This window comes from Schistocerca gregaria, chromosome 2 (genome assembly GCF_023897955.1).
Source record: "Schistocerca gregaria isolate iqSchGreg1 chromosome 2, iqSchGreg1.2, whole genome shotgun sequence".
Classification (NCBI taxonomy): Eukaryota; Metazoa; Arthropoda; class Insecta; order Orthoptera; family Acrididae; genus Schistocerca; species Schistocerca gregaria.
In genome coordinates, this window is record NC_064921.1 from 345,639,922 (window position 1) to 345,662,226 (window position 22,305).

General features: G+C 44.9%; 1 protein-coding gene across 1 annotated transcript in view; it reads left to right on the forward strand.

Annotated features, from left to right (window-relative positions):
• LOC126337023 (lactosylceramide 4-alpha-galactosyltransferase-like) overlaps positions 1–22,305 on the forward strand; it is a 315,763-nt gene that overhangs the window by 287,962 nt on the left and 5,496 nt on the right. The window lies entirely within an intron of this gene.

Sequence of the window (22,305 nt, forward strand, 5' to 3'; positions counted from 1 at the left end):
CATCGGCAGCTGTTGTTGTGGATATAGTACAATGTTTATCGTTGCCATTGCTCTGCTTGGTATCACTGTAGCACTGTTGTGAGTTACTCGTCGAATAAGCAGTTCAACTACGGTGCGTAGCTTCATGCTGTGCTCACCACTGGATACTTCTAGTCCATCCCCTGGTGCCATTAGCAGCCAGTATTGTGACGGAATGGTAGACAATACGTAGGGCATCGAATGCCGTAAAAATCACTGGTCTTTTGCGACCTCCCGCTCAGTGGTATCCTGAAAAGTCACCTCGCTGTTGAGCACCCGTTCACTCCCCTCCTCCCCCCTCTGTAAAGGTTGGAATCCATTTGCAGCAGCTGTGTGCGTGATTTGTTATGTATCTTTTGTCCGTGAGATCGAGTTTCCTCTGTGCAGCGCCGTGTGCTGCTAACTTGTGTGTATCGGGATGGCCTGAAGCTGCTAATATATTTGCATCAGCTGTTGTTTTTCTGCAGATGCAAAAAATGTGTTTATTAAACTTTCTGGCAGATTAAAACTGTGTTCCGGACCGAGACTCGAACTCGGGACCTTCGCCTTACGCGGGCAACTGCTCTACCATCTGAGCACGACTGACGCGCCGTCACTTGTGTCAGTTTGGAACGTAGAAGACGAGGTACTGGCAGAAGTAAAGCTGTGAGGACCGGGCGTGAGTCGTGCTTGGGTAGCTCAGATAAGCAGATCGCTGCTAGCCTTGGAGTAAATTGTTTGGACGTCAAATTGCAAACTCCGCGTGTTGTATGTACAAATACTGGTGGCAACAATACTTTATGCCAGCACCGTAGCTCAGCGTGTTCGGTCAGACAGCCGCTGCTCTCTGTAATTAAAAAACTGAGTGAAGAGATGAGCAACGAACTTCAACGGATGTCATATGACGTCCGCTACGACCAAATATAATGAACAAAATGCAATAAAAAAAACAAAAAGAAGATGGTAGAGCACTTTCCCGCGAAAGGCAAAAGGTCCCGAGGTGGAGTCTCGGTCCGGCACACAGTTTTACTCTGCCAGGAAGTTTAATGTCAGCGCACACTCCTCTGCAGAGTGAAAATCTCATTCTGGAACGTGTTTATGTTCTGCTTGAAGACCGTTAAATCAAGAAAAGTGAATGAAATCTGACCTTCGCATTCACGGAGCCATAACTGGCACACGTCTCTCAGATCATGGAAAAGAATGTGTGAGGAAAATTATTTCTTGATTAGGTATTCAAATTTTGGGCTAAACTAGCCGTATTTAGCCTTAATTTCCAGGGTTTCTAAATGTTCTTCAAATAACTCGTTTTGCCGTATGTTGTTAGTTGGTGGCTCGCATCAGCAAAAGCAGCATCCGGTGAAACTGGAAGGTGCTCAGAAAAAGCTGTATTCTGCAAGCTGCTGAGTCCGCCCGCCCGGAACCGTTTCTTGCCACACAGCGCCCAGGAATGCAACCTGTAATCGGCGTGGATCCCTCCGCAGCTTTTTATTCGACACGAGACAACCGCGAGGACACCTCCGCAATTTTAAAACGTCAGGTGCCCCTCAAGGACTGTTCTTTCACACGGAACAACTGCACTGAAACAAACTGTAAAGCTTTTATTTCTAACAAGCCTTAGTATAATGTGCTATGTTTTTTCTACCATAATGACATGTCACAGATTCTAATTCACAATGAACACGTTTTGAGACAAAAATTTTTTGATGACCAGAAGATGACAGTTATGTCTGTCGAAGGCTGTTGTCAAATATAAAGACGAATTAATGCGACCTCGGCTAGTACAGCGTAGCAGTCATAAATTTACTGCGAAAGCTGTGTTCATTTATAAGACTGTTATTGTCCAAAGACATATTCTGGTCCACTAATCCGTGCTCAGCTGCTCTGATTATTTTAGGTGCTTCCAGACGGTTGAAACCAGATCTGTAGGTAAGTCTTACGTCAAAAGTAATGAACGAAAACCAAACAGTTTTCTTTTCTTTTTTCTTGGTATATCAAGTAGCGGTAGTAAAATGCCTAGTCGTACTGGCTCTTCCTTTTTCCAAGTAGTCGGGTTGTCTTTCGGAAGATAACTCAAAATACTTTTTAAAGTGTAATGAGTAGTCGAATGAGAACACATTATGTAACTTCCTGGCAGTTTAAAACTGTGTGTCGGATCAAGACTCGACGTCGGGAGCTTTGCCATTCACAGGCAATTGCTCTGCTGACTGAGCTATACTTCCACCAGTACCTCATCTCCAGTCTTCCTTGGGTAGCTCAGTCAGTAGAGCAATTGCCCGCTAAAGGCAAAGATCCCAAGATTGAGTCTTGGTCTGGTAAACAGTTGTAATCTGCAAGGTAGTTTCACATCAGTGCACATTCTGCTTCAGATTGTAAATTAATTTTCGGTCTACCTCCCCCCCCTCCCCTCCCCCCTCCCAGGTTGTGGTTCAGTCATGTCCTCGCAGTATCTTTTCTTCCAGGAATGCTACTCCTGCTACTTTGTGATTAATTACGTAATTTGGATCGATATTTGCGTCAGTTTCCCAACCAAAATAAAGTACATTAACCTAACCTTCCTCTCCTGCATCAGGACAGTCTCCATGTGTTAGGGGGTGCACTTGGGCTTTCCATCCAGGAGCACCAGGGTTCGAGTGCTGGAAAGGGCACCGCTATTTTTAATTTCCAGTCAATTCCTAGCGCCTCTGGTGATTTAATTGTGTTAGGGGGGTGCACTTGGGCTTTCCACCTAGGAGGACCAGGGTTCGAGTCGCTGATACATTGCATTTTCCACGTGCACTGATTGTTTGTGCACTGCATTATTTTTGGGTGTTTAAGCGTTGTGAGCGTGATTGTATAGCGTTACACTCGGTGATCTACGAGTAGTTTGCATGTCTATATGCTGTGTACTGCTTTATTTCGGTAATTTATGAGTTGTTTGTGTCTCTGCACATCAGTGTACTGCATTATTAACGAGTAATTTGCAGGTCTGTAGACTATTTACTGTGACCTCAAGCATGCCAGGTGAGTGCTTTGTATCAACGTAATAAATAAACTACGTGAAATGCGTCCCTAAATAAGTTGTTCCAAAAATAAATAACGTATACTCCTTCCTCTCTCCAGCAGCCCAGAACATGCTCAATCCTTTTCCCGCCATTATCCCCTCCACAACGCCATCTTGGATTACGTCATGGGAGTGACGATGGCATCCTCTTGTGGCAGTGCTATGTACTAGATCAGTTGGACTCCGGACTCCCTGTTGAACACACTAGATTGAGGCACTGCCTCAAATTGTTTAAACAAAGACTGTTTAAATAAAGACATACATACATACATACATACATCCTATCCATCACAAGCTTAGTCCTTTTCCCGCCAATTCCCACTTGGGGGTGGGGGTGGGGTGGGGTGGGATGTCAGCACAGCCCTGAGACAAAGAAATTCCTGCCAAAATTCGAAATTCTCGCCAATAGGGTTTTTTGCAGGGGCGGGGGGGGGGGGGGGCGGCATGAAGAGGCTGGTGCACACGTGCAGCTGAGAAAAACACGTGACGTCATCCAGGGGTGTGTGTGTTTGGGGGCGGGGTGGAGGTTATTAATTGACCAGTTTAATTAATTTGCATGTCAATTTGATATCAAAATTGCGCTGACGCCGGCAACTCCCTAGTACTTGCGTGTTTAGCTCAGCCAGTAGAGTATGTGCACGTGAAAGACAAAGGTCCCGAGGTAGAGTCTCAGTCCGGAAACACTATTAATTTGCCAGGAAGTTTCATATCAACGCACACTACGCTGCGGAGTAAAAGCTTCATTCTGAGTACACATTATTCTGCTACTGTGAAACAGCAGAGCTCCTATGCAATATACTTGTTGTTACATAGCTTCCGTTTGCCAGACCATAACAGTTAATTATGTCTGCCATTTCCCGTGTGGAATAATATGTTTCCATTGTGCTCGTAAGTGCATAGATAAAACTGCCATGTAAAAGTGCTTAACAAACTTGTTATTATACAAAACTGCTTTCATTGGAACTAACGTATGCGCTGCACGTGCCCAGAACATTACTAACACGTGTTTATTGCATGCTCTATCGATGGACAATATCAGAGGAACGGGACATTTGTTAACTGTATTCTGTAGGTCTTCCGTAATAACGAAGAGCTTGCACTAGAAGAGACGTGTTTTAATGTAGCAGTGATGAACAAATGCTCATAGCTCTTAGGTATGCATTTTAGATCCAATGTTTACTGGACTTTGTTGTCTTGTATCGCTCCGTACTACAAACTCCAAAAATTTGGGTTACTTTTTTAACTTCCTGTATACTGTTGGTGGAAGTGGACAGCAACAATGCAGTACTTTGCCACAGAATGGTTCCGTGGTGCAACCCCTTCCAACGTGGTCAAACCTGTCTGAAAAATGGAGAATGAAGTAGCCGACCACCTCCCCTTGAACAATCGTGAACCACGAGAGAAGTGCCACTCGTGCACGAAGGTTGGACGACACAATCGAAGACATAGTGGAAAAAGTCCAAATTAATCGCGGATCAGTTTTCAGCACCCTATACGACATCTTGAATTTGACAGGCCCACCGCCGCCGGGGTCCGCTACTTCCCAAGAAAGGAGTGGTAACGCCCACCAACGCCGAAACAGACGAAGGCGCAACCATCATAGGCCAAGGTGATGCTGTGTACCTTTACGGGCCTCCTCAGTGTGGTGCTAACAGGCTGTGCAACGAGTATATAACACAAGTGTCTGCCCCAGTTGGTAGATCGGTTACTGTTGCTACAAGGGCAGGTTATCAAGATTTAAGTGAATATGAACGTGAAGTTATAGTCGGCGCACGAACGATGGGACACGGCATCACCGAGGTAGCGATGAAGTGAGGATTTTCCCGCACGACCGTTTTACGAGAGTACCGTGAATATCAGGAATCCGGTAAAACATCAAATCTCCAGCATCGCTGCGGTGGGACAAGGAAGGACCAATGATGACTCAAGAGAATCGTTCAACGTGACAGAAGTGCAACTCTTCCGCAAATTGCTGCAGATTTAAATTCAGGGCCATCATCAAGCGTCACCGTGCGAACCATTCAACTGACCATCATCGATACTCGTTTTCGTGTACGCTTGATGACTGGACGACACAAAGCTTTACGTCTCGCCTGGGCTCGTCAATACCAACATTGGACTGTTGATGACTGGAAAGATGTTGCCTGGTCGGAGGAGTCTCGCTTCAAATTGTATCGAGCAGAAAGGCGTGTACGAGTATGGAGACAACATCATGAATCCATGGACCCTGCATGTCAGCAGAGGACTGTTCAAGATGGCGGAGGCTGGTGGGGCGTGTGCAGCTGGAGTGATGTGGGAACCCTGATACGTCTAGACGCGTAAGCATTCCGTCTGATCACCTGCATCCATTCATGTTCATTGCGCATTACGACGTACTTGGGCAATTCAAGCAGGACAATGCGTAACCCCACAAGTCCAGAATTGCTACAGAGTGGCTCCAGGAACACTCTTCTGAGTTTAAATACTTCCGCTGGCCACCAGTCTCCCCAGTCGTGAACGTTATTGTGCAAATCTGGGATGCCTTGCAATGTGCTGTTCAGAAGAGATATCCACCCCTCGGTACCCTTACGGATTTATGGACACCTCTGCAGAATTCACGGTGTCACTTCCCTCCAGCACTACTTCAGACATTAATCGAATCCATGCCACGTCGTCTTTCGGTACTTCTGGGTGCTCGCAGGGACCCTATACGATATTAGGCAGTTCTATCAGCCTCTTTGGTTCTTCAGTGCATGTCATTTATGACGAATTACGAAGGCGTTATTGAGTGAACACCACAAATATTTACCATTACACGCTTGTGAATTCAGAGAACTTTAGCTTGCCTTGGTTAGTTACACCCAAAAATGATCCCGCATGGCATTGTTGAATGAAAGTAACCAAACCAGGCTAGCTTTTTAGTATTACATCATCCATGCCTGACAACACTTGCATTGCACATAATTCTTGTTTAGGCGCTTAAGAAGTTCTGTGTCCATAAACCCGTAAGAGTACGAGGGGATGGGGATCTCTTCTGATCAGCAAGTTGCAAGGCATTCCAGATATGTTCAATAATGGTCATGTCTGGGGAGACTGATTGCCAGCGGAAGTGTTTAAATTCAGAGTAGTGTTCATGGAGCCACTCTGTAGCAATCCTCGACGTGTGGAGTGTCGCATTGTCCTGATGGAATTGCCCAAGTCCATCGGAATGCACAGTGAACATGAATGGATGCAGGTGATCAGACGGAATGCTTACCTACGTGTCACATGTCAGAGTCGTAACTAGACGTATCAGGGGTCGTATATCACTTGAACTGCACACGCCCCACACTATTACAGAGCCTCCGCAAGCTTACCAGTCCCCTGCTGACATGCAGGGTCCATGGATTTATGATATTGTCTCCATATCCGTACACATCCATCCTGTCGATACAATTTGAAATGACAATCGTCTGACCAGGCAACATGTTTACAGTCCTCAACAGTCCAATGTCGGTGGTGACGGGCCCAGGAGAGGTGTAAACTTTGTGTCGAGTAGTCATCAAGGGTACACGTGTGGGCTTTCGGCTCCGAAGCCCATATCGGTGATGTTTCGTTGAATAGTTCGCACGTTGACACTTGTTGATGGCCCAGCACTGAAATCTGCAACAATTTGCGGAAGGGTTGCATTTCTGTCACGCTGAACGATTGTCTTCAGTCGTCGTTGGTCCCGTTCTTGCAGGATTTTTTTCGGCCGCGGCGATGTCAGAGATTTGATATTTTACCGGATTCCTGATGTTCACGGAACACTCGTAAAATGGTCGTGCGGGAAATCCTCACTTCATCGCTACCTCGGAGATGCTGTGTCCCATGGCTCGTGCGCAGACTATAACACCATGTTCAAACTCACTTAAAACTTGATAACCTGCCACTGTAGCAGCAGTAAACGATCTAACAACTGTTTCAGACACTTGGTGTCTCATATAGGTGTAACCGATCGCAGTGTCGTATTCTGCCTGTTTAGGTATCTCTCTATTTGATTTCGCATGCCTACATCAGTTTCTTTGGTGCTTCAGTGTATAAGCACTTGTTCAGTGAAAGAAACGCATTTCGCAGTAGCTAAGACGAAAAGTGCTCACGCTCTTAAGGTATACAGTTTAGAGTCGACGCTTATTCGACATTTTTTCTGGTTTTGTCCACACTACCACCCCTAAAAGTTATGTACACTGCAATCTTTGCAACAACAGTATCGGTACAAGTATTCCACAGCAAGAAGTGTCAAAACGATCTTTTCCGACGAGGATCCCTTACCTCAAGTTGATACCTTTATGCATCTCCATCAACCCTGAAAGTATGTAACATGATCGCGGGATCGTCCTGTGTTACAAATGTCCGCGGATACACTCTCAGATATCTTCATCGGTGCAGAATTTTATGTGCGTAGTAAATATTACTGAAGATATCCGCATCCATGCAGACGTCTAGCAGTAAAAGCAGACATAAATGTAAAAGATAGTGCTAAGGTGGAAACTTAAACGATCGGCTTCAGCTCTGGAAATAATGGTGGTAATGCTCACAAAAAATGTTGGCTAATCAATAAAGATGCCGGCACCGCTCCCGGCACCGCTGCCATTGCCGGCCGCGGTGGTCTCGCGGTTCTAGGCGCGCTGTCCGGAACCATGCGACTGCTACGGTCGCAGGTTCGAATCCTGCCTCGGGCATGGATGTGTGTGATGTCTTTAGGTTAGTTAGGTTTAAGTAGTTCTAAGTTCTAGGGGACTTATGACCTAAGATGTTGAGTCCCATAGTGCTCAGAGCCATTTGAACCATTTTTGAACCGCTGCCATTTTCCGTTTCGAAGCGGACACCAGACATCAGCACCCGCAGAGGCGCGCTCACAATTCCGAAACAGGAAACTACCGGATAAGCGACATCCGCAGGATAAGGAATATCGTCAGGCACACGACCGGATGGTGCTCGCGGCCTCCCCCGCACCGCACTACTGTATAGTTTCGGAAGAGAAGAGTCCTTCCAAAACGTCACTGATTTCGCTCATATTTGGCTGTAGTACAATGAGCCGGCCGGGGTGGCCGAGCACTTCTACACGCTACAGTCTGGAACCGCGCATCTCAATCGCTGTCGAAAAATCGAGGTTCAAAGTTTTACTAACCTGTTAAATACCACACTAGAGTGAGAGCCGTCCGGCAGTAGCGATCTAGTAATCTCATTTTTATTTGTGATCTTCCGTTAGGCTTATGTATTACTACAACGAATCAAGGAGTCATAGGAAAGGAAAAAAACGACTATGATAATCATAGTGGTACACTTGTGGCAAAGTACACACACCAATAAAAGTCTTGCATCACCCCGGTTCCCAGAACTCCTGAAGACAGCTGTTGACTGAGGATATTGTATCACAGACACATTCCCTTTGACTGTTCAGAGATGTCACTAAACCCGCCCAAAGAAGCAAACAACCATGCATGAGCAGCGCCTATTAGACAGAGAGGCTTCGACAGCCGATCAGTTCCAGTCATTCCACCAGGAAGGAGGTACACGGCTCGTGTTGTCTCTAGTTCAACGATGCATAGACGGTCAATACCGCAGTTCGATCGCTTCCGCATTCTTACTTTGTGACACGAAGGGCTCTCAACAAGGGAAGTGGCCAGGCGTCTCTGAGTGAACCAAAGTGATGTTGTTCGGACATGCAGGAGATACAGAGAGACAGAAACTGTTGATGACATGCCTCGATCAGGCCGCCCAAGGGCTATTACTGCAGTGGGTGACTGCTACCTACCGATTATGGCTCGGAGGAACCCTGACAGCAACGCCACCATGTTGAATAAAGATTTTCGTGCAGTCACAGGATGTCGTGTTACGACTCAAAGTGTAGTCAATATGCTGCATGATGCGTAACTTCACTCTCGATGTCCGTGGCGAGGTCCATCTTTGCAACCACAATACCATGCAGCGCGGTACAGACGGCCCCAACAACATGTCGAATGAACCGTTCAGAATTGGCATCATGTTCTCTTCACCGATGAGTGTCGGATATGGCTTCAACGAGAGAATCGTCGGAAACGTGTTTGGAGGCAACTAGGTCAGGCTGAACGCCTTAGACACACTCTCCAGCGAGTGCAGCAAGGTGGAGGTTCCATGCTGTTTTGAGGTGGCATTACGTGGGGACGACGTTCGCCGCTTGTGGTTATGGAAGGCGCGTAATGACTGCACGATACGCGAATGCCATCCTCCAACTGATCTTGCAACCATATCGGCAGCATATTAGCGAGGCATGCATCTTCATGGACGACAGTTCGCGCACATCTTGTGACTGACTTCCTTCAGGAACGACATCGCTCGACTAGAGTGACCAGCATGTTCTCCAGACATGAACCCTATCGAACATGCGTGGGATAGATTGAAAAGGGCTGCTTATGGACGACATGGCTCACCAACCACTCCGAGGGACCTATGCCGTATAGCCGTTGAGGAGTGGGACAATGTGTACCAACAGTGTCTTGATGAACTTGTGGATAGTATGCCAAGACGAATACAGGCATGCATCATTGGAAGAGGACGTGCTGCTGGGTATTAGAGGTACCGCTGTTTACAGCAGTCTGGACCACCACCTCTGATGGTCTCGCTGTATGGTGGCTTTCAAAAGCATGAAAAAGGGCGGAAATGATGTTTATGTTGATCTCTATTCCAATTATCTGCAAACTACAGGTTCCGGAACTCTCGGAACCGAGATGATGCAAAACTTTTTTTGACGTGTGTATAATCGAGGTGGTATAATCGTATGAAACGAAATGAAATGAACATTTATTTATCCATCCTACCATGCGACTTTTACCAAGTTATCGCAGTGAAGTCATTATATACAGTTTTTTGATACGGAGCTCTGTTTTTTGTCCTCAAAGTACTATCAGAGGACATCTCTCGAAGATTCAAAACCCGCACCCAGATCGCATTCAACTGTTCAAATGCCCGCCATCTTGTTTTCGTAGCGACAGTGAAACATTAAAAAGTGCAGTTTTTCACAGTGCACAGCTTTTTTTCTCAGCCGAAGACAATGTTACGAATGCGAAACGTTACGTATGTAATATTTGAAATCTCCTGAGTGAGCGCGTCACTTCAGACAGATAGCTTAGCTGTAGGGCAGTTTCAAAATGGCATCTGCAGGTGGGTTTTACAAAGTCTATGGAGGGTCTGCTGTCGACAGAAGTACAGTTAGTCGCTGGGTACGGAGGGTGAGGTCACCAGAAGGCGGTTCGTCGGAGCTCCACGATTTGCAGCGGTCTGGGAGACCATCCAAGGCTGTCACACCTGACATGCTGCAGCGAGCTGATGTTGTCATTCGCAAGGACAGGCATCCGTGGAAGACATTTTGAGGACGACGAGGAGTGATTCACACAGTGAAGCACTGGCTCCGCCACCAGCACAAGGATTGGTACCGACGGGATATACGCGCCCTTGCTTAGCGCTGAAGGAAAGACATAGAACGGGATGGAGATTACGTGGAAAAATAGTGTGTGTAGATAAAACATCATTCTTTCGTGTGTGTAAATCTTATTATTTTCAATACCGAATTGTAGAAGAAAAAAAATGCGGAGCATTACTTTCTGGACAACACTCGTAGAACAAAGAAATGTTAACCATAACGTGCCCAGTCGTCAATTTTAGATGCAAATAATTTTCTACATGAAGTTGTCTACGCTTACAGATGACAAGCAGTGAAAGGAAAACAAATGCAATGCAAAAGGTAGAAAACTACAAAAACCACAGCATGTGATAAGAAGGTATATACAAAAAATTGTCTTTCAAATTTTTGAATACTCTCTTAAAATCCTTACTATAACTACGCGGATAGTAAAGAACATTTCACTTGTTTATCATAAATAAAATTTTAAAAAATCACCGCTAATGCAGTAATTTTAGCGAAACATGTCTGGGTAAAAGGACACAAAGTTTTGTTTACCCAAGGTAGATCCCATCCAAAACTAAATTTACTTGTAAGCAAACACGAGCAGAAGAGCTTGAGCCTCAAGATGAATTATATGCTAATAATTCTTCGTCATTGACGATAGGCCGACAGCATCTTGGATGGGATGTATCGTAAAAGCATAAAGCACAGATTTGCATCAGGCACAGTTTTATGGATATCACTTTTTGTCACGGTCATTTGATTTGTAACAATGATAGCGGAAAACACACCTCATTAACACTTAAAAAAAATCGTTCTGACGTGACTTTTTATGTAAATTATGCGTATTTGAACAAAGGTACCAATACCGGAACTGTCAGCTGTAACAGGGATTGAGGAGTGACGCAATCTTCATGAGACTGGCACTGGTGACCTCGCAGTTTGGCCCCCCCTCCCCCCTCCGGGGAATCAAGGATTCTTTGTACCGATACCTTTCGTGGAAGCTTAGCAAAGAATAAAATAAAATAACAAAAATAACAAATTACAATACTTATGATAGACTGGGAGCCCGTGAGAAAAAATTACAATTCTTTTATGCTACTTAGTGTTTTAATATGTTGCTAGTGATGACTTAACGAAAAACACGGCCATTATCATAAAGTTTGGATTATGGATCATGCAACGCTCTTGCACTTTCAAACATGTTGTAAAATGTAGTGTCCGCAAAACATCTTATACTAGGTAAAATCATTTTATGCGTTATTAGCAATATAAATTTTTAATAGAAAAAATCAACAAGTACCTAGTTCGGTTTAACGCTTTCAGCGAAGTACCAAAGCCGTCAAAAAATGTATGTGGTGCAATCATTTTACTCTCTGAAACATTCGTCTTTGCTTTGTTTCTCTTCATAGTATCATGAAAAATTAAAAAATAGAAATTTTTGGTGATCCGAACAGTCAGTAACGCCGAAAGTGAAAATGCGAGCGCGATGCACGTCGTTTCTGAGATTTACTGTCGTGTGTGTTCTGAATTTTACTATATTTTATTCTGAGTTTGTTTACTTATACAGTACATTTTTGATCGATGGTTAATAATACTTATAATAAAAACCGAAAGGATATTATGAATAACTTTAGTTACAATGAATATTACTTTAATTCTGAACCAAGTACAGAGTGATTATAATCAAAGTTAAACTTTCAAACCACTGTAGAAATAACACCACTGGTCAGAAAGACGTCAAATTGCAACGGAATATTATCGGAGAAGGAGGTAACATATGGCAGACGAAAAATAAATAGTTGCAAAATGTAGCAACAGATGGCGCTGTAAGCATCGTAATTTAATAGTAGTCGACTACAAATGACAAAAGAATTATACAACAATGCCTAAGGTGTACGTTTGAGGTTAAACAAACTGTACTACTCAGTGTGCATAGGTGTACAAGTGTGATACTGTTAGTTACGTAAGCCCATCCACCACGGCAAAGTCATATCACATCGGATGGGAAAAATCGGTTTTTAACTGTCCTGAGGCCAAGAACCGCATAAAAAGCACGAATAACATCGGTTTTTAATTGCCCTGAGGCCAAAAACCGCATGAAAAGCATCAATCACATCGGTTTCTAACTGTCCTGAGGCCGAAAACCGCATAAAAAGCATCAATCACATAGGTTTTCGATTGTCCTGAGGCCGAATACTGCACAAAAAGCATCAATCGAAATGAAATCGGGTTATTAATTTCCGAGTGACTGGGGCAAAACATGTTCAATATGCTGTCACCGTTTTCTGCAACAAGTTGAAATCGAGAAACAGCATGTTCCACAACTGATCGAAGTGTTTCCGAGGTCACGTTCAGAATGTGTTGCTCAATTCAGTGCAGTTAAGTCTGCAATCGGAACACTGAACACAACATCGTTCAAATAGCCCCACAGTCAGAAGTCACACTTGTTAAGATCAGGTAGTCGGGACGGCCAGGCTGCAGGGAAATGTCGGCTGATAATTCTAGCATTTCTGCTGCTTAACTGGATCTTCAAAGTGCGGAGCTGCGCCATCTTGCATTAAAATGATCCCATCCGCACATCCACGCTGTTGGAGAGCGCGTTGCGCAAAAGACAATCATAGCGCTTACCAGTGACGGTATAGGCAACAGGACCGGAAGCACCTGTCTCTTCGAAAAAATATGGCCCTATGATAAATGATGCCGTAAACCTGCACCACACAGTGACCTTTTCAGGATGAAGTGGAACTGGTTGATTTGCGTGTGGATTTTCCGTGCCCATATTCGACAATTCTGTGTATTGACATATTTTGTCAGATGGAAGTCGGCTTCATCTGTCCACGAAATCTTCCACGGCCAATCATTGTCCACTTCCATGCGAGCAAGAAATTCTGAAGCAAAGTTCTCTGTTTCTGGCAGGTCAACAGGAAGCAACTCGTGCACATGGGTAATTTTGAATGGATAGCAAAAAGAAGGATATTTTGTAGATTTTACTCACCGTGCTCACGGATATGTCCAGTGTTCGGGCAATTCTCCATGAACTACACGTTTGCACACCACCACTCGTCCTCCTCCTGCATTGCTGTGGCCACTGCTTCCACTGACGTCCAATCAATCATTTCTTCCCTCTACCAGGTTGCACACCAAAAGAACACGTCTTTTCATTTTTCCAAATCATTTTTCTCAGACCCACGACGGTCATCGGACCAACGCTTTTTTCAAACCTTTCAGTGTCGGAACTTCTGCAGAGCGACGTGTGCACAGTAATAATTCTTATAATACAGCTTTACAAGAGGGGCGCGATCCCGTATTGAGACAGTCATGGCGAACGTTCCAGACGCGGAAAGAGGAAAAAGCCGTGTACCCGGCGTGTTTATACAGCTTTACAAGCGGAGCGCGATCCTGCATTGAGACAGTATGGCGAACGTCCCAGACGCCGTGTTTATAACAACTTCAATGGGTCGTGCGCATGACAGGTGTTTTCATTTACGTATTCTGGCACATACAGCGCCATCTATTGATCAATTTTCACACTGTTTTTTCTTCTGCCATACGTTTCCCCCCTTCTACGATAATATTCCGTTGCAATCTGACGTAATTCTTGACTAGTGGTGTTATTTCTACAGCGTTTTGAAAGTTTAATTATAATCACCCTGTATGTAGACTTGTTTCGACGGAGATATATGAGAGCATAATAGAGCAGCTGTTCGTATTTTCATGTGAGTTTCTGTATTCTCGCTCCTTTACAGCAACTGTACCCGTATTTGGAGAACAGTCCTTCCTTTCATAACAGCTTTGGCTGTAGTCAAAGCAGCAGTGTCGTTTCCGTGTAGTGGAAAGTGCTCCAAAGTGACCTGCGTTGTCTGCAAAAGCGAGAAAGGACATTTGAGAGTTTCTTGCGGACAAGTTGAGCAATTGTAAAATTACCTGGCATGTCAGAAGGAGAAAGAAGTAATTGGCGGTACTGTTGTCGAGTTTGTGTCGAGTCGGAACAATGTTGAAGGTTACCATTCGATGCTTTACGGAAAGTGCCCACTTTTTCTAAAAATCATACAGATTCTGTTGCTACAGTGCTTGAAAGATAAAATGATTAAGTTCTATTTTAAATTTGTTTTGCAAATCTGTTGTCTGATTTCGGTTGCGATTATTTACCGATGGTTATTAATACGTGTTGATCTGCATGCACACTTCAATATTCTGTTTGTGTGTCCACATGCATGTATAAAGGGTAGCTGCGTAATAAGATTTATAATTATATTTTTGCAGTAGAATCGGAAACAGAACGCAAACAAGCAAGTGAATGTTTTTTGTCTATTGTGGTTAGTACTACTATATGTTTATTTTTGTAAATAAGTACCGCATAAATAAAAACACTCAGCATAATAAAAAGAAAATCTAGGCGCAGCGCGCATCACGAGCGTATTTTCAATTCTATCTTTGCTGACTATTTGGGTCCCAAAAAATTACTGTCTTCTAGTTTCCTGTAATAGTATGAAGAGAATTGAAGCAAAAGACAAAGGTTTCAAAGCGTGCAAAATGGTTGCACCATCCATTAACGACGCCAGTTTCTGTTGATAAAATGCTGAATTTGTTGTGGGACATCGTAGAATTGTTTCGATTCGCCCCCAATAGTTTCATGAAGCTCCGATAGGTGGCGCCGCTATACGTAGCCTTCAAAATGGCGTCTGCAGCGGAGGTGCGATCCAAGCAGAGAGCTATCACTGAGTTTCTTTTGGCGGAAACCCAGGACATCACATATATTCATGGATACTTGCAGAATGTCTACAGAGACCTTGCAGTGAACAAAAGCACGTTGAATTGTTCGGCGAGGCGTGCGTCATCGCAACAATGTCGCGGAAAGCTGTGCCATCTCCCGCTTGCCGGCCGGCCGCACAAAGATGTGACTCCTGCAACGTCGGAACGTGCGGACACTCTCACTCGAGGTGATAGACGGATCAGTCAAAGGCCTCGCTGCTCAACTGGACATCTCTGTTGGTAGTGCTGACATACTCGTCCACCAGTTGGGTATTCGAAGCTTTGTGCCCGCTGTGTTCTTTGCCTTCTAACAGGAGACCATAAAGAGCACCGAAGAATCATTTGTGCGGATTTGCTTACGCGCTACGAAACTGATCGTGACAATTTTTTGTCGAACATGGTTACAGACTATGAAACACGGGTTCATCGCTTCGAACCGGTAACAAAACAGCAATCCACAAGTGGTGGCACAACATCTCTCCTCCGAAGAAAAAGTACACAGCCGAACCATCAGCTGGTAAAGCCATGGCGACGGTTATCTGAAGGGATTATTCTGTTTCATGTCCTCCCTCATGGTACAGTGACCAACTCTGCAGTGTATTGTGCTACCCTCAGGAAACTCAAGAGATGACTTCAGCGTGTTCTTCGCCACAAAAATGCAAGCGAACTTCTCCTCCTCCATAACAATGTAAGGCCTTATACAAGTCTGTGCTCCAGAGAGGAGCAAAACTTCATTGGACTGTTTTCCACATCCACCCTACAGCCCGGATCTCGCACCTTCCGAATTCCATCAGTCTGGTCCAGTGAAAGATGCACTCCGTGGGAGATACAGCTAAGACGTTGACTCCGACGTAGAGTGGTACCACACAGACTCCTCCAAGTAAGGTGGTGCAAGGCCGTCACATTGAACGGAGATTGTGTTGAAAAACGGAGCTTTGTAGCGCAAAGACTGGGGAATATCACTATGTATTGGAATCCTGAATAAATCCTATCTGTTCTCGGAAAAAAATGTGTTGCACTACATATTGACCGCCGGTCTTACATTTATGTGACGTATTTATAATGTTGCTGATGGCGTTAGCCTCACCAGGTGCTTTCCGGCATGTTCTATCAACAGTTTATATTGCTGAAACGCGTAGAAAAAGTAGCAGCTGCTACATGTTTGAATGTGCGTTGGCGTTGCTTGTCCCAGAATCCAAACTTTATGGTAATGGGCTTTTCCTGTTAAGTCTTCGATAACATATTAAAACACAAAGTAGTATAAAATAGTTACACTTTTTTGTCACAGACTCCCGTGCTGTAAGCAACTGTGGCAGGCTGGTATCCTGTCGCCTTCGGCTATTGTACTGTCACCGCTGCTCGGAGACTGGCGCTTTCGTATGGTACCCAACAGACTCAATAAAATTTTAGTTTCGAGTTTTCTGAAACACGTGTGAAGCTCAACGTAATAGAACAGCATTTGTTATGTGTAGACATCTACTGCAGTCGTGCGAAATGTGGCCAAATTCTGTGATCTGTTATCAGAAGCACAAAAGGGGATCAACAGTAATCTTTTCTGTGTAATGAAAAATTGTTCAGTTAATTGCAAGTTACTTTTTCAGTGGATAATAGCCCCTTCTGGAAAGCTCGGTCACGAAACGAAAAGGTAAATAAAACATTCTGAAAGGAAACACTGTCGGATTTGTTTCCGAACAGGGCTGTACGAAGTGAAGAACTGCCTGATGTGTATGCACCCCGCGGAGCATTGCCGTCGTTCGTGTCGAGGGCAGAGCAGGGGAAAGGAGAAAAATTCAATTGACGTACACTGAAATGGGAAGAGCGTGGCTTCGAATGCTCAGAGCCGTAGGAAAATGTGATCCAGTGTATAAATCCTTCATTCCAAAAACAACTGTATGAGCCATTTCCATGAAAAACTGCGCGTGTTACCACGAGAGACATTTGAACGATAACCTAAGGAGGGCTCTTTGTTCATGTGACGAAACAAAATTTCGATATAATGGAATCAAAAACATACCGAAAACAGGAAAATATTGCCATACTCTTGATGTTTACTTCTTTAGGTTCAAAATGGTTCAAATGGCTCTGAGTACTATGGGACTCAATTGCTGTGGTCATTAGTCCCTTAGAACTTAGAACTACTTAAACCTAACTAACCGAAGAACATCACACACATCCATGCCCGAGGCAGGATTCGAACCTGCGACCGTAGCAGTCGCACGGTTCCGGACTGCGCGCCTAGAACCGCGAGACCACCGCGGCCGGCCTTCTTTAGGTAATATAAGCTCTACATGAGAAGGATCACTGATTTCAAAAGGCTACAATGTGAAAAAGCGCAAGTAAAGTCACACCATGATCATTTGATCATCAGACTTCACTCTAGCTGTACGATAGACCTTCTGCATCGAAGTACAAGTCCGTGTTACAGTAAAGCTGTCCTCTCACGAGACGTGAAAAGGTGGAACTGGTGACGTTACAGCGCGAAATTCGACGTTCCACTAAACTACAAAGCGCGAAATGAGGAATATGGCACGTCAGATTTTTGCCTAGTGGAGAGGTATGTGGCCAACGAGACGCGACATAATTTTACGTCACAAGCAGAAGGAGGTGTCGTATAGTACGGAGCTAAATCCGTATTTTGTAGTTTATTATTATTATAGAGTACGTAGTATGAATGTAAGCTGTTGCATAGTAGCATAAAATTGAGGATCTCTCGAAACCGCGTTGTTTTAGGTATGTTTCGTTATAATGAAGTGACAGAAAACTGCGTATCGGTAGTTACGAGCTTCCCAAATTTGAAGCTTTTTGTGTTGTCTGCTATGAAATTATACCGTTTCAGTACTACGGCGCAGTGATGATCTACCAAAAACGCGTCGTTTTGGTACAATCTGTCAAACATTAGATAATGACATTTGTAGATACAAGCATTACATAGTGTACAGCATTACGGAGTTGTATCTGTCATGTCTAACCCGTAGCGTTGTCGAGAGCGTCTTGAGCGGGAAAGAGAACGGTAACAGGTGCGCGTTCAGCTACTTCCAAAATTTTTCCACCTTCTGTTTTGTAAATGGTTCCGTGTCTTTCTAATTAATTTAACGGAAGTATTATCTGTAATAGTGGATCTTATTTATTATATTAATTAACTTTGCAATTCTTGTTGCATAGGCTAGCGACTGGAATGTCACCAGTGGCCAGAAATCTTTACGTGACTGCCAGTCAGACAGTAAACACAAGTTACAACCATATGTCTCTTGTTTTTATGGACTGCCCCATGTTTTTATCTTGCAGGTAAATATCTTTTTCAATTATGGTGAGCAGCTTCGAAAAAAATCCTCTTCCACTCAAACGAAATTACGAAATGAATCCCGAGTTTGAGATCTGCGTTATGAAGTACTTAACTTCAGGGTGATGGTAGTCAATAAAATATCGAGGGTATGGATATTATGGATGCGCAGAATGACATCAGACACTATATTTTAAACATATTCAATATAAAAGGGAGAATGAGATAAAGATTCAGCGGAGCTAACGAATAACTTCTACTGTTAAGTATGTCAGTTCGTTGTACAGCAAACTGTCGACGTGTCCAGGATCTTCTTTGCGATTTTCTGCACTCGCCTTCGCAAAGTTAACTCAGCTATCATACGTGCGTCCATTTTCGTAAAGAACTGTGTGATTTACACACCAGATGCAACCAGGGACTGTCGCTGGAGGGTGCTGAGGTTGCAAATCATGATGACGATATATTCGAAAGCTATTTCGAAAATCGAAGACACTCATGACTGATTCCAAAACTGTTTCTCGAACTTGTAATATTTTCAAAGTTATGGAGAATTTAACATTCCCATTTTTATTTTACTAACATTAATTTGGCTGGCGTGTTTGAATTACAGTCATAAGTTTCAATCTTTATATTTTGTCCTCTAGCATCCGCTGAATAAATGTTTGTTTTGTGACTAAGTGTGAATATTTCGCAACAGCTGCCTTTGCTCATAACCAATGCAATTTTCAAATTACAAAAATCAAATCGTCCTCGTGAAACCTATCTTCCAGCTTTGATCTTTCGTTGCTACCGATCCTCAGTTCACGGTGTACAAATATGGTGTACTGTTTGAACGGTCTAAGGTGCGGCAGTCATGGACATTTTCTCTACCTAGAAAGGCCCGTACAGGACCTGCATTATCCCTCTGAAATGTGGGGTTTCGCAGGGATCGAATGAAGGGTAGAGCCACGGGTCGTAACACATCTGAAATGAAACATCCACTGTTCAAAGTGCCGTCAATGCGAACAAGAGGTGACCGAGACGTGTAACCAGTGGCACCCCATACCATCACGCCGGGTGATACGCCACTATGGCGACAACGAATACACGCTTCCAATGTGCGTTCACCGCGATGTCGCCAAACACGGATGCGACCATCATGATGCTGTAAACAGAACCTGGATCCATCCGAAAAAATGACGTTTTGCCATTCGCGCATCCAGGTTCGTCGTTGAGTACACCATCGCAGGCGCTCCTGTCTGTGATGCAGAGTCAAGGGTAACCGCAGCCATGGTCTCCGAGCTGATAGTCTATGCAGCTGCAAACGTCGTCGAACTGTTCGTGCAGATGGTTGCTGTCTTGCAAACGTCCCCATCTGTTGATTCAGGCATCGAGACGTGGCTTCACGATCAGTTACAGCCATGCGGATAAGATGCCTGTCATCTCGACTGCTAGTGATATGAGGCCGTTGGTATTCAGCACGGCGTTCCGTATTGCCCTCCTGAACCCACCGATTCCATATTCTGCTCACAGTCATTGGATCTCTACCAACGCGAGTAGCAATGTCGCGATACGATAAACCGCAATGGCGATAGGCTACAGTCCGACCTTTATCAAGGTCGGAAACGTGATGGTACGCATTTCTCCTCCTTACACGAGGCATCACAAAACGTTTCACCAGGCAACGCCGGTCAACTGCTGTTTGTGTATGAGAAATCGTTTGGAAACTTTCCTCATGTCAGCACGTTGTAGGTGTTACCACCGGCGCCAACCTTGTGTGAATGATCTAAAAAGCTAATCATTTGCATATCACGGCATCTTCTTCCTGATTTCGCGTCTGTAGCACGTTATCTTCGTGGTGTACCAATTTTAATGGCCAATAGTGTATACAGGGTGTTACAAAAAGGTACAGCCAAACTTTCAGGAAACATTCCTCACACACAAATAAAGAAAAGATGTTATGTGGACATGTGTCCGGAAACGCTTAATTTCCATGTTAGAGCTCATTTTAGTTTCGTCAGTATGTACTGTACTTCCTCGATTCACCGCCATGATTTAATACGGGACCCTCTACCTGTGCTGCTAGAACATGTGCTTTTACAAGTACGACACAACATGTGGTTCATGCACAATGGAGCTCTTGCTCATTTCAGTCGAAGTGTTCGTACGCTTCTGAACAACGGATTCGGTGATTGGATTGTTAGAGGCGGACCAATTCCATGGACTCCACGCTCTCCTGACCTCAACCCTCTTGACTTTCATTCATGGGGGCATTTGAAAGCTCTTGTGTCTACCAAATGTAGGGACTCTTCGTGCTCGTATTGCGGACGGCTGTGATACAATACGCCATTCTCCAGGGCTGCATCAGCGCATCAGGGATTCCATGCGACGCAGAGTGGATGCATGTATCCTCACTAACGGAGGACATTTTGAACATTTCCTGTAACAAAGTGTTTGAAGTCACGCTGGTACGTTCTGTTGCTGTGTGTTTCCATTCCATGATTAATGTGATTTGAAGAGAAGTAATAAAATGAGCTCTAACATGGAAAGTAAGCTTTTGCGGTCACATGTCCACATAACATCTTTTCTTTCTTTGTGTGTGAGGAATGTTTCCTGAAAGTTTGACCGTACCTTTTTGTAACACCCTGTATATGTAACGTTTCGCATTCGTAGCACAATTTTGGGCTGAGGAAAAAGAAATGCGGTGCATTAGTTTCCGGGCAACCGTCGCATATTCTGTGAGGGCGCCCGGCATAGTTAATTTACACTCCTGGAAATTGAAATAAGAACACCGTGAATTCATTGTCCCAGGAAGAGGAAACTTTATTGACACATTCCTGGGGTCACATACATCACATGATCACATGATCACACTGACAGAACCACAGGCACATAGACACAGGCAACAGAGCATGCACAATGTCGGCACTAGTACAGTGTATATCCACCTTTCGCAGCAATGCAGGCTGCTATTCTCCCATGGAGACGATCGTAGAGATGCTGGATATAGTCCTGTGGAACGGCTTGCCATGCCATTTCCACCTGGCGCCTCAGTTGGACAAGCGTTCGTGCTGGACGTGCAGACCGCGTGAGACGACGCTTCATCCAGTCCCAAACATGCTCAATGGGGGACAGATCCGGAGATCTTGCTGGCCAGGGTAGTTGACTTACACTTCCTAGAGCACGTTGGGTGGCACTGGATACTTGCGGACATGCATTGTCCTGTTGGAACAGCAATTTCCCTTACCGGTCTAGTAATGGTAGAACGATGGGTTCGATGACGGTTTGGATGTACCGTGCACTATTCAGTGTCCCCTCGACGATCACTAGAGGTGTACGGCCAGTGTAGGAGATCGCTCCCCACACCATGATGCCGGGTGTTGGCCCTGTGTGCCTCGGTCGTATTCAGTCCTGATTGTGGCGCTCACCTGCACGGCGCCAAACACGCATACGACCATCATTGGCACCAACGCAGAAGCGACTCTCATCGCTGAAGACGACACGTCTCCATTCGTCCCTCCATTCACGCCTGTCGCGACACCACCGGAGGCGGGCTGCACGATGTTGGGGCGTGAGCGGAAGACGCCCTTACGGTGTGCGGGACCGTAGCCCAGCTTGATGGAGACGGTTGCGAATGGTCCTTGCCGATACCCCAGGAGCAACAGTGTCCCTAATTTGCTGGGAAGTGGCGGTGCGGTCCCCTACGGCACTGCGTAGGATCCTACGGTCTTGGCGTGCATCCGTGCGTCGCTGCGGTCCGGTCCCAGGTCGACGGGCACGTGCACCTTCCACCGACCACTGGCGACAACGTCGATGTACTGTGGAGACCTCACGCCCCACGTGTTGAGCAATTCGGCGGTACGTCCACCCGGC